Source organism: Betta splendens, chromosome 15 (genome assembly GCF_900634795.4).
Source record: "Betta splendens chromosome 15, fBetSpl5.4, whole genome shotgun sequence".
In the NCBI taxonomy this organism is placed as follows: Eukaryota; Metazoa; Chordata; class Actinopteri; order Anabantiformes; family Osphronemidae; genus Betta; species Betta splendens.
Window position 1 is genome coordinate 8799305 of NC_040895.2, and position 10578 is coordinate 8809882.

A 10578-nucleotide genomic window follows, 5' to 3' on the forward strand; every position below is an offset into this window, starting at 1 on the left:
CTAGGAGGCAGTCAAGCCCCACTTTTAACTTGAACACTCAAGAGCCAAATCCACAACTCTGCTGCAAATCGTATTGACCAACCACACCTCATGGGTATGGCTGAGATTGGTCTGACTCAGTGGTGCTAATATTAGCTCTGCTTTATTGCTGTCTGCTGGGTTTAGCACGCTGCTGTATTTAAGCATATAAAAACTCTGCCTCTGCTTCTAACTTTGTGTTTCTCTGTCCTTTTGCTCCCTCTCTCGCTCTCTCTCTCTCTCTCTCTCTCGCTCGCTCCTGCTGCTCTCTCCTTTGACAGGCAGGTGTGAGAGTGTGAACAGACTGCCCTGGAGGGGGATAGACGGTGACCCCAAACCGTGAATCTCTTGGCCTCTTCAGCCGGATCCTGTTCCGAGTGCTCGCGCCCGCAGACAGCCCGGAGAGTGGCCCCACGTCAGCCCTCATCAGCTTTATTTGAAAAGCTTCCTCTCCTTAATGAGAGGGAGGTTTGCCTAAACCTCATAGCGAGCCGACGGGTCCAGGTGCAGCTGAGGTGCAGGTGAGGGTGTTCAAAGTTTTTTTTTTATAGTTTAATTCAAAGTGTTCAACAGTGCTACGCTCTGGAGTCTGAGGGACCGTCTGCGCTGCGGTGTGAAATGCCACCCGCACAATCCGCCAGCCGACGCGTTCCGAGGGTCCGAATTCATAATTTGATGGAGGATTTGAAAGCGCAATCACGGCCAAAGCCCCCGCTGAGTCGGAGCGTCTCTGGACAATAATGCCAGCCACTGTATTCCCCCGCGTGTACGCCATCCGAGCTAAAACTGAAGGTCATCGCCATGGCAACGTTGCTGTTTAAATTGGAGTATGTTTAATCCCAATCCTCTGGCACCTCAAGACATTATCACTGCAAATCCCACCGTCAGTCATCAAAGAGATGAGCTGGCTGCCCTTTAAGGCGGAAAGTAACATTAGCTGTAAAAAAAGCTCAGGTCTACAGTAGTTTCCAAAGTACAGCAGACAGGTTTCAGAATGCCATGTCCCATACGATGACATGTCTGTCATATTTTGATGAGTGTGTGCATGTCTTACTGTTATCAGAGGGGATTTATCAGCTGTTGAGCATGTTTACATTTCTCTGTGCGACGGGAAGAACAAAGCTCTCCTCCCATCGCTAACAGTCACACCTCTCTGCTCCTGCCGAGATTTTCCGTTAAGGCTCTTATTGCGTTGCTCTTTTTTTTTTTTTTTTTTACACGCCTGATGTATTGATTGAACGACCTGCTTGTCATTCAGCAACCAGCAGCGGGGCTGATAAGGCCGGTCAATAAGAGAGGCAAATAACCTACACTTGGGCTACTCAGTAATGATCCATTTTTGCCTGTGCTCAAATCCCGGCTGTGTAATGAGGGATGCTGACATCACCACATGGCCTGGTTGGAGGTTCTCTCCAAACGGGGAAGTTAATGGATTCAGGCCCGGCCCAAAAAAGCAAACCTGTTCATCTAGGACAGTGACCCCTCAGGAGGAAGAGCGGTTTTCAGCGGAGGCGGGACAGGTCAGACTGCTTTGGCAGCACCATCAGAAGATCCCAAGGAAGAAACATGGCTTTAATGAGATGTGTGTCCACCTATAAATCATTGATCAGCTGCTCTCGGCCAAGTGACAGTCACTGACTCGGATGGACATGACGACTAGTGGTTGCAAAAACAAACAAACACATGGGAGCGAACAGAACACACACTGCTGCACAGCAAATGTCTGTGCCATTGTGGGGAGGGAACAAAAGCTCTTAGGGGGAAATGAGAGCGTGTGAGATGATGGCTGTGTTTACAAGCGCCCAGGTCCTGGCTGGTCAGCCCGGGTTCACCCGGCGGTCACCGGTTCTGAGGTCTCCGGGTCTTGGGCCTTTTTGAAAAAGATCTGTGAAGCAGAATTAAAGTGATCTACCTCCGGACGAAGGACCATAAGGGATTTGGTTTCCAGAACGAGGAAGAGGAACGATACAGAGGGGGTGGGTGGGGGGGGGTGTGTGTGCGGGCCGGCCAAAGAGGGAGCCGGGGGGGAAAAGAGGAGAAGAAGAATTATGTGTAATGAGTGTGTTCCCCTGCCTGAGCTACTTTGAAATGTGTCTAAATGGCCCACCTTCTGCGAGGCCGGGCTCTGGCTCGAGGGCAGCGAGAAGCCTGCCGAGAGAAGCCGGAGCCGACAGCGCGCGGGTCTCGGGAAGTCCACGGCGTGCTCGGACATTTGGATGATATTTCCTCTAATAATCCCGCTGAAGAAAAGTAAAACAAACTGATTAGCATGGATGTAACGTGCTTGAGATGAAACGCAAGCTTCATTCAGTGTAATCCCTACTATGTCAAATCCTTTCAGCGAAACAGTTCTGTGTGTTTGTCTTAAGTTCCCGCGGTAATTAGCTCATTTCACATGCTGAACCACAGACTTTTGTAACGGCGAAGATTTAGCTGATAATTATCTCCTTTTAATTGAAATAAAAGCCCTAACACGGAGAACACCGCTCTGGAAACAGATTTCACACACAATATGAGCGATTCCCCTTCATAAACAACATATTTCAGATGTCATGGCTATTCATTAGTGGATAAATTCCAAGTAAACACGCTTTGAGCCAATATGTGGCATTGTGAGTCTCCACCATATGTTCTGTGCAGTTTTCACCTCCTTCTCCATCGCCTCTCACGAGGAGACACTTCTTTTTCAGCTATAGCTGTGGTACAGGCTGTCTATTTTTGTTATCCCCCACAGAACGAACAAAGAAACAGGATTATATACAGATAGCGCAGCTACTATGAGGCATCTCTGTCGAATTGTCACAGTTCTGCTAATTCCGGGTGACTTGCAGAGAAGAAGAAACGAGGGGAGCGACTGCTGCGCATGTTGCCGTTAAAGGCGCAGGGCTGAAACCTTCATTAACATTTATCAGACAGTTTCCAAAATGTTAACAGAACAATATTGCACGTGGAGAAACTATGAAAAAGTGGTACGAAGACGGGGTCGACCGCGCTGAGCGAGGTTAGCGGGGATGGGGGGGGGGCGACAAAAGGGAGGAGAAGAAAGCGGAGCTCGGAGCCAAAACACAATCACATCAGTAACCGCTGTGCCCTGGGGTGAGGGCAGGCTCAGTCAGCCGTGCCATGCAACTGGGATAATTAGTTTTGGAAAGGAATATCAACTGATATAATTGAGCATTCTCCGCTAATGAAGATCCTCTTGTGTTGTCACTGGTGAGGCGCTAATTGATGGGAGAGGAGCGGGTGGGGTGGGTGGGTGCAGGGCCGAGTGGAGTGCTGTGCAGGATATGATGGTGGAAGTGCTGCCCACGCCGGCGACGCAAACTTTTTCCAGGCTCGCACATCTCCGCCGGGCAGGTTTTATTTAGTGGTGGCGTGACTCACCGTCTGCTTTCGTTCTCACGCAGCTCCGGTGGCGCGTTCGGTGGCCGCCGCTCGCCGAGGTTCGCCAGGATTCGAAAGGGAGCTCGCAGCGGCCGGCCAGATGAGGACGGCGGAGGACGAGGTGGGGCACGAACGGGTCCACCCCGCGGGGGGTGGAAGCAGTTCAGGGGTTGCGCAGGTCGTGTTGGGAGCTTCGATCGAGGGAAGAGACGGGTGGAGGATTTGTAGAAGGAGGGCTGCAGGGAGGGGTCATGGTGAAATCAGTTGGGGGAATAATAGGAAAGCAAATTGGTTTTGACAAGTTTGGGGAGCTGGAAGTAATGCAGTCCTTTTAAAGGGGAGATGAGGGAATATCCAGCACAACTATGAGATAATCAGGGGCGCCGTTCGGGAGCGGGGGTGAGGGGGAAGGACCTGAGCCAAAACACGGGGCCTGCTGATGACCCTGAAGGAGCGGCACCACGGGGTCAGCGCTCGTCGGCCGCCTACAGGGGGCAGCAGCTCGAAAGCAGAGTTCAGCTTTTCGATGGAAAACTGCAACTGGCATCGACACTGCAGGAAAAGGTCCTGAAACCTTTTCAGCAGATGCAGGTTGTATTGATTAGGCAAATGAGGCGCTCGCCAAATGGATTGCGCTGTTTATGAAGATGTTTAAGACGCCCAGGAAGTCAGAGACAGACGGGCAGGCAGACAGAGCGACAGGGAGGATGTTGAGACAGACGAATATTCAGGGAGACGCGCAGAAGGGCAGGCAGCCGCGCAGACACCAAATACCAATCTACCATCCGCTGTCACACATCTCTGGAGTCGGGCGTCGTCCCCAGCAGCGGGCCGCCTGCCAGATCAGCTCCGCCGGCAGCCAGCTCGACAGAGCGCTCGCAGCCGCCAGCTCCGAGACAGAGCGAGCGGCGGAGGTGTTTGAACACAAACAGAGGATTAACAGAGTCCTGGGCGCGGAGGTGACAGTAAATAAAACACCAAACAGGCCCGCTCGGCAGGACAGCGGCTTCAGACAGACAAATGATTTCACACTCATTTCAAATTAATGTCGCGGGGTAATGGAGTCATGTTTCAACTTTATGCTGTCTAACTCTAAGCCGGAGCTGATTTAATAGCGCGAGGAGCCCCAATAAGGCGAGTCACAATAGGTTTGTGTGGTTGTTGTTGTTCTTTTTAAGGAAATGTACTTTCCCTCGGCGAGATGTAAAAGGCTGAAGATGATCTATTGTTAGGCTGGAATTGAAAATTCCTCATGGTGTCAACATGGCTGAGATAAAGTCAAATATTCCCCCTGTGCCTGCTGACACCTGCATGGCTTGGTCTCCTTTCAGATAACATCACAAATACAGAGCAGGGGGGAAAAGACACATGGGTCTGATCCAAGAATGTTGTCTCGACCCGTCAAAGCCAAAGTGTCTGATTCAGATTGGATTTTGCTCATGTTGTCAACCATGCGATGACACACACACACACACACACACACACACACACACACACACACACACACACACACACACACACACACACACACACACACACACACACACACACACACACACACACACTGTACATCTTTGTGCTCCCTCATCTTCTAAACACTGAAGTTAGCAGAACTGATTGGACCCAGGTCAGAACCTCAGGCTGCGGCCACGACCCGACCGCATCAGGGTCATTTTACCGTCTCCATCATGACATCATGAGACCCAGCAGGACGCCGCGACGCTCGCCGTGACGCGCCCGCGGGTCACTCTTCCGGGCCGCGGCCTCCTCCGGGTTTTCCATGTGACTCCGTATCCCTTCACATTAGTGCAGTCCGCTGCAAAGTACCTGCAAGAATCAGCACGCGGTCAACTGTGGCAAGGAAAAAAGAGGGGAAGAAAGAGAAAGTATTTAAGGCCCTGCTCCCTCTGTCAGCCTTCACCTCCTTTCGCTCCTTGTTCTTGTTTTCGCAGCCCTTAATCCCGGCGGCTCCAGTGCCGAGCGGTCACAGGTTTTGACAGCGGACTGTAATGACCTACAGTAAGCTGTTCCCCGTGGGGGGTGAGGAGGGCAGTTTGGCAGGTGGCTGGGGAGGGGGTGTAAGTACGGATGGAGGAATGCTTAATGAGAGGAGTTTAATTCAGTCCTAAGTGTAATGCAGTTTTGTGCCTCAGCCACCAGGGGGTTGAGAGTCCTGACGTATCAGGTCAGTTGTTATCTTGTCAATGTAATGTTACAAATTGAATCCAATCCTGAGCATCTTTTTTTTTACTGTGTTTATTTCCTGTTTATTTGATTTTTTTCCTCAATTCTTTATGAGAGTCAGATTTGATGAGAGCAGCGAGCAGACAAATCATTCTGTAATGGAAACAATAAGTTATTGCTTGTTACGTAGTTGGGTTTCTCCACTGGATCTAACCCAGACAGTTCGTTGGGTACGTTGGTTGCCATGCTAACGTAGGAGGTCAATAGAAGTGACCAGTTCACCACCAATACAGCCCATGCCATAATGTACCTTATCCACTTGTGATGGGATACTTAGGAAAAGTGTTGCACTTCTGGCCTGAATGGAGTTAAAGATGTGACGGCAGGTGCAACTGACTCACTGTGGGGCCACTAAAGTACTGTAGCGTGTTCCTACCAAAAGGCAGCGGTGACACAGTTTCCCTATGGGATTTAATGTTGTTCTAACCTTTAAAGTGCAACCTTTAAATTACAAGAATAAGAGTTTCTCCTTCTATGGTGCCGCTTTTTTATTGCCCATGTGACACTAATGGACTGTTAGTGTGCCAGCAGTGGAGTGGTCAGTAATGCAAAGGAAGCTTGGAGCTGATAACAGTCATCAGCTCCTTCTTTACTTAGAGTTGAATGACTTGGTTGTTTACAATAAACCCAGTGCACGCTACTCGGATCAGTAGCGTTTTCATCATCATCATGGCGTTTGTTTATCTATTAGTTTGGCCACTAGAGACTACTTACATATTCCTCTAACGTTGTGAACATGCTGCAACCCGCTACAGATGTCGGGGCCACGATGGTCAAGTTAGAATAAATTGCGGTGGGAACCGACAACCTGGAAAGCAGCAACACGTCTGCACAAACCTTGCAATCGAACCCAACAGCAAACGCTGCTGAGCCAACACGTTGAGACGTTTGACGCTTATTTCACAGTAGTGCTAGAAGTTCTAAATGAAAACAATGCATCACAGCCCAACTCCCAAGTGCCAGATAAATATTACAATATTGAAATTCCAACTTGTTCACCCACAAAAGATTTGTTCTTCACTGCTGTTAGTGTAATTGCTTTCTGCCCCCCAGCCACTGAAATAAAATGTCCAAGGTAATAAGAGTTTCCTTTCTACCACAGTGTTGCCGTGTGCAGGTGCTGGGATCGGCTCCAGACACATGCATTTGTGCATTATTTCATCCAATAGGTAAAAATACGAGAATCCTTATCAGCAGTGAGTTGCTCTGTTTTGTTGCTCGTTTCCATCTCGCCCTTTGTTCCCCGGCGTTACCGTCTTTACTTCTACCTCTGTTTCCCAAAGCTAATCTCATTAGTTCCCATCCCTCCACAGGATGACTCGCCGTCACACCTCCTTTTTATTAAGATCCAGGCTCGCACGCCTATGCAAACTATAGCCCTCGACGGGTTTGATGTTCGCGTTATAAAGAGCCATTCCCTCGGGCTTTGCAACCGGTCAAATCCCAATATGAGCTAGAGAATGGTGGCCTGTCCCTTCTTATATATCAATCAAGTAGATAAATAAAGGTTTAATTAAGAAACGCTCCTCAATGGGACTATGGGACCGAGGGGTTGGTGACTGGAGGGGGAAGGGGATACGAAAGGCACTTTAAATACAAAAGCAATACTTGAGCTTCACCTATGGAATAAAGGGATATTAACAGGATATTTATTAAATATGTGAGAGCCCACAGGCTATTGGATGTCTCAGTCTACGTAGGCCATTCATAATGAAAAAAAAAATCCATTAAAAGGAAAATAAACATTACAGCTTGGTCATTACAAAAATGTATAAAATAATCAATCCAATTATTTTGCATTTTATCACGTTCCCTATGAGCAGAATGCATCTTATAGGTGAGGCATCAAGATTAATTGCTGTGGAAATTAATTTGAAGAGTAATTCTCATTATGTGCAAAATTACATTTTGCTTTATCAGGATGAGTCAGGTGTTTTGTTGTGCGGATGTCCTTCCTCCTCTGCTGATACCACTCTGTGGGCAGAGAGACTCTCAGACAGAATGCAATCTTTTATAGCCATGCTATTAATTTGGATGTTTTGAAATGCCTGGATAAAGAATATTCTGTCAACCAGTCAATCATGCACAGTTAATGAAACTTGCAGACAAGCAAACAAGCAAAAAAAAAAAAAAAATCATACAGTATGTTTACGAGGAACAAACAAGGAGAGGAAATGTAGAAGCCATGTTAGAAATACTGGACACTCAGCATTGGTTCTAACTACAGCTGCTTTTAAGACGTGTCCATGTGTATTGACGTTCCATAGTTTGCATGGTCACATACTGTAAAGCGTTGCTCACACAGATCAGACCTACTGTACACACTGTACCGCATCCTCTCCACCAAGTATTCTTCTCTCTAACTCTCTAAAAGGTTTGTTGCTCATTTTCGTACAGTATATTAGTTTTCTTTTTTCACTTGCATGTAAGTCACAGTCTCATGGCAACCATCCTATCACAACCCAAGACTTCGCCAACCTCGCTGCCATTACGCAGTACTTTCCATAAGTAGAGGCTTTCTACCCCATTGTGCTGAGTGATTATAGAGCCTGTTCAACGATGTTCGATGTGCCAATTGGAAAGGTGTAGTTCCTTTTTCAACTGATTTAACTATTGACTACAACTTGTAATTGCCATAAAAAAATAACTCTTCTGTAAGTGCAGTGATTTTCTCTGGGTGCCCGGTCTTTTAACCTGAAATCTGAACATGTACTGTACATGTATGTCAGAAGTCGCAAATGTTACTGTACGGATCAGTTTCCTGTACGATATATATCCCGAATGAAAATACATCGTCCATCTACTGCTATCTTCAATATACAGTATCTCTCCCCCCCTCTTCTCGCACATGCACGCACCACAATGTGTTCAGTCACTCAAACGAATGTGGTGTGGTCAGACCCCACTGCAGCGTGTCACACGGTTTACGAGCCTGCTGGCTTTTAAGTGGCCTTTTAAGCTGTTCTGCTGTGCCATTAGTGGCCTTTTACCATAAAACTACATAATTAGGCAGCTGCAGGTAACTGGCTGAGTTGAGCCTGTGCCCTTAAAGACTGATGTCACTAAAAGTAGGTCTGTACTGTACATGTGGTCGGATTGTATGCGCTGTATGTCAGTGTAACAGAGACAGTGGGGTGTATTTATTTATATTTTTAAGACAGGAGGAAGGGAACAAAGGGCCTGGTTGGCTTTTGCCTGAGGTGACTATGGACCTCCATATGTAGCATGTCCATCTACTGATTCTCGGTCCCTGCACCATCTCCGAAGGGGCCCCTGGGATCCAAGTGACCCTCCTCCATCCTCCATCCTTCGTCCACAGCCACGCAATGTGTAGCTCACACCGCCCTCGGGCCACTGCTGACTTTCTCTGCAGTTTGCGGTGATGTAGCACGCAGCGCTGACAAGCCCTCTCTTCCCTTCTTTAGTCTCCCCTCGGAGAGGGGGGAGCGCTAGGCTTGACCGATTTAACAGCTGCTGGGTAATACACAGAAAGTCATTTGTTAAAATCTAATTGATCGCTCCATTTCCACCTCTACACTCGGCGGATGTTCTGGCCATTGTGCGAGCATGGCTGAACAACAGATGCTGTCTGTCCTGTGTAACAGCAGCGAGACGGTGGGAGGACAGGATGAAATGACATGAAACGCCGCGCTGGCTGCAGCCCTGTGCGACTTCACAGCATCACAGGCTCACAGGTACGAGCTCATCCGCTCAAGCGTCCGCTTCCTGATGCCCACCTGACGCATGGATGCGGTGGCAGTGGGTTACGCGAGCAGTCCAGAGGCCTTCCCAGGCCAGATGATGCGTTGTCTCACCCACTAAGAGATAGATGGAGCGACGCGAAGAAGAGATGCAGGGAAACGGGGGGGTTGGAGACACGAGGTGCCCTTTCATCTGAGCCAGCATCTGCCTCAAAGTCTCTTTTTTACACACACACACACACACACACACACACACACACACACACACACACACACACACACACACACACACACACACACACACACACACACACACACACACACTGGATGCCCTCAAACCTCTATGTGACATCCTTCATGATTAGGAACAACTCCTGGTGTAGAAGGATCCAGGGCCTTGTGCTACTTTACTGTAGCTTCTGCAGGCAGCCTGATCATGGAAGCCTTTAACAGCAGGTGTCCAGGAAGCACAGCATCCTGATCACATTTCTGTCTCCTTTTAGGACCAAAGAGCATGCGTCAGCCCTGTCTCTCCAACCCCCCCATGCAGTGGAGATCAAAACTTTGTCCTGTGGCACATTGTCTTGCTCATCATCGCGCTCCAGTACAACACCTGCAAAACTGCAGATGCTTATTACTCCACCTCGAGCTCCAAGGTACCGACTCTCGCCGCAGCTGTTTCACAGTGGGCTGCGAACTGCTCCAGTGCATGCTGAAACTAATGAATGTTGATGTAATGAAGCCAACGGAACCAAGTCGTCTGCACAACTGCTCTTTTTTTTAAGAATGCAGCAACAACGGCTTGCAACCAACCAACAACTGCAGATTCCACCTCTCTTTTCTTACTCACGTGCAGTAACCAGTGCGTTTCCTTCGCTCTGGGGACTGAAGGGCTCATTAACCCTTCCTGCACACATTTCTGTTTCATTTTCACCTGCTTGCCAGCACTAAGCCCTTTTCATCCATAAAACACATACTCTCATCCACAGACAGCTACATGTGCCCTCAGCCCTCCCCGACCCTCTGGGAGCCAACAGGGCGCAGCGCCGCCTCACCAAAGCCCGCTTGGCCGTGTGACAACATGACCGAGGCCGGGCCTGCGGAGCCAGTTAAAATGCAATCATTTCACATAAAAGCAATCAGCCACCAGCCCCAGGCACAATTCTCACCCACCGAGCGGCGAGATGGCGAGAGTTATGTACACACAATCGCTACGCTGCCCACCGCCTTC

At 48.8% G+C, this 10578-nt stretch overlaps 1 long non-coding RNA gene across 1 annotated transcript; it reads left to right on the forward strand.

Moving 5' to 3' along the window:
- The first annotated feature begins 299 nt into the window (after positions 1-299).
- On the forward strand, positions 300-10336 carry LOC114870589 (uncharacterized). The gene is made up of 3 exons (XR_003788357.3): positions 300-539; positions 3426-3523; positions 9851-10336. It is a non-coding gene; the product is annotated as an uncharacterized LOC114870589 (long non-coding RNA).
- The last annotated feature ends 242 nt before the right edge of the window (positions 10337-10578 follow it).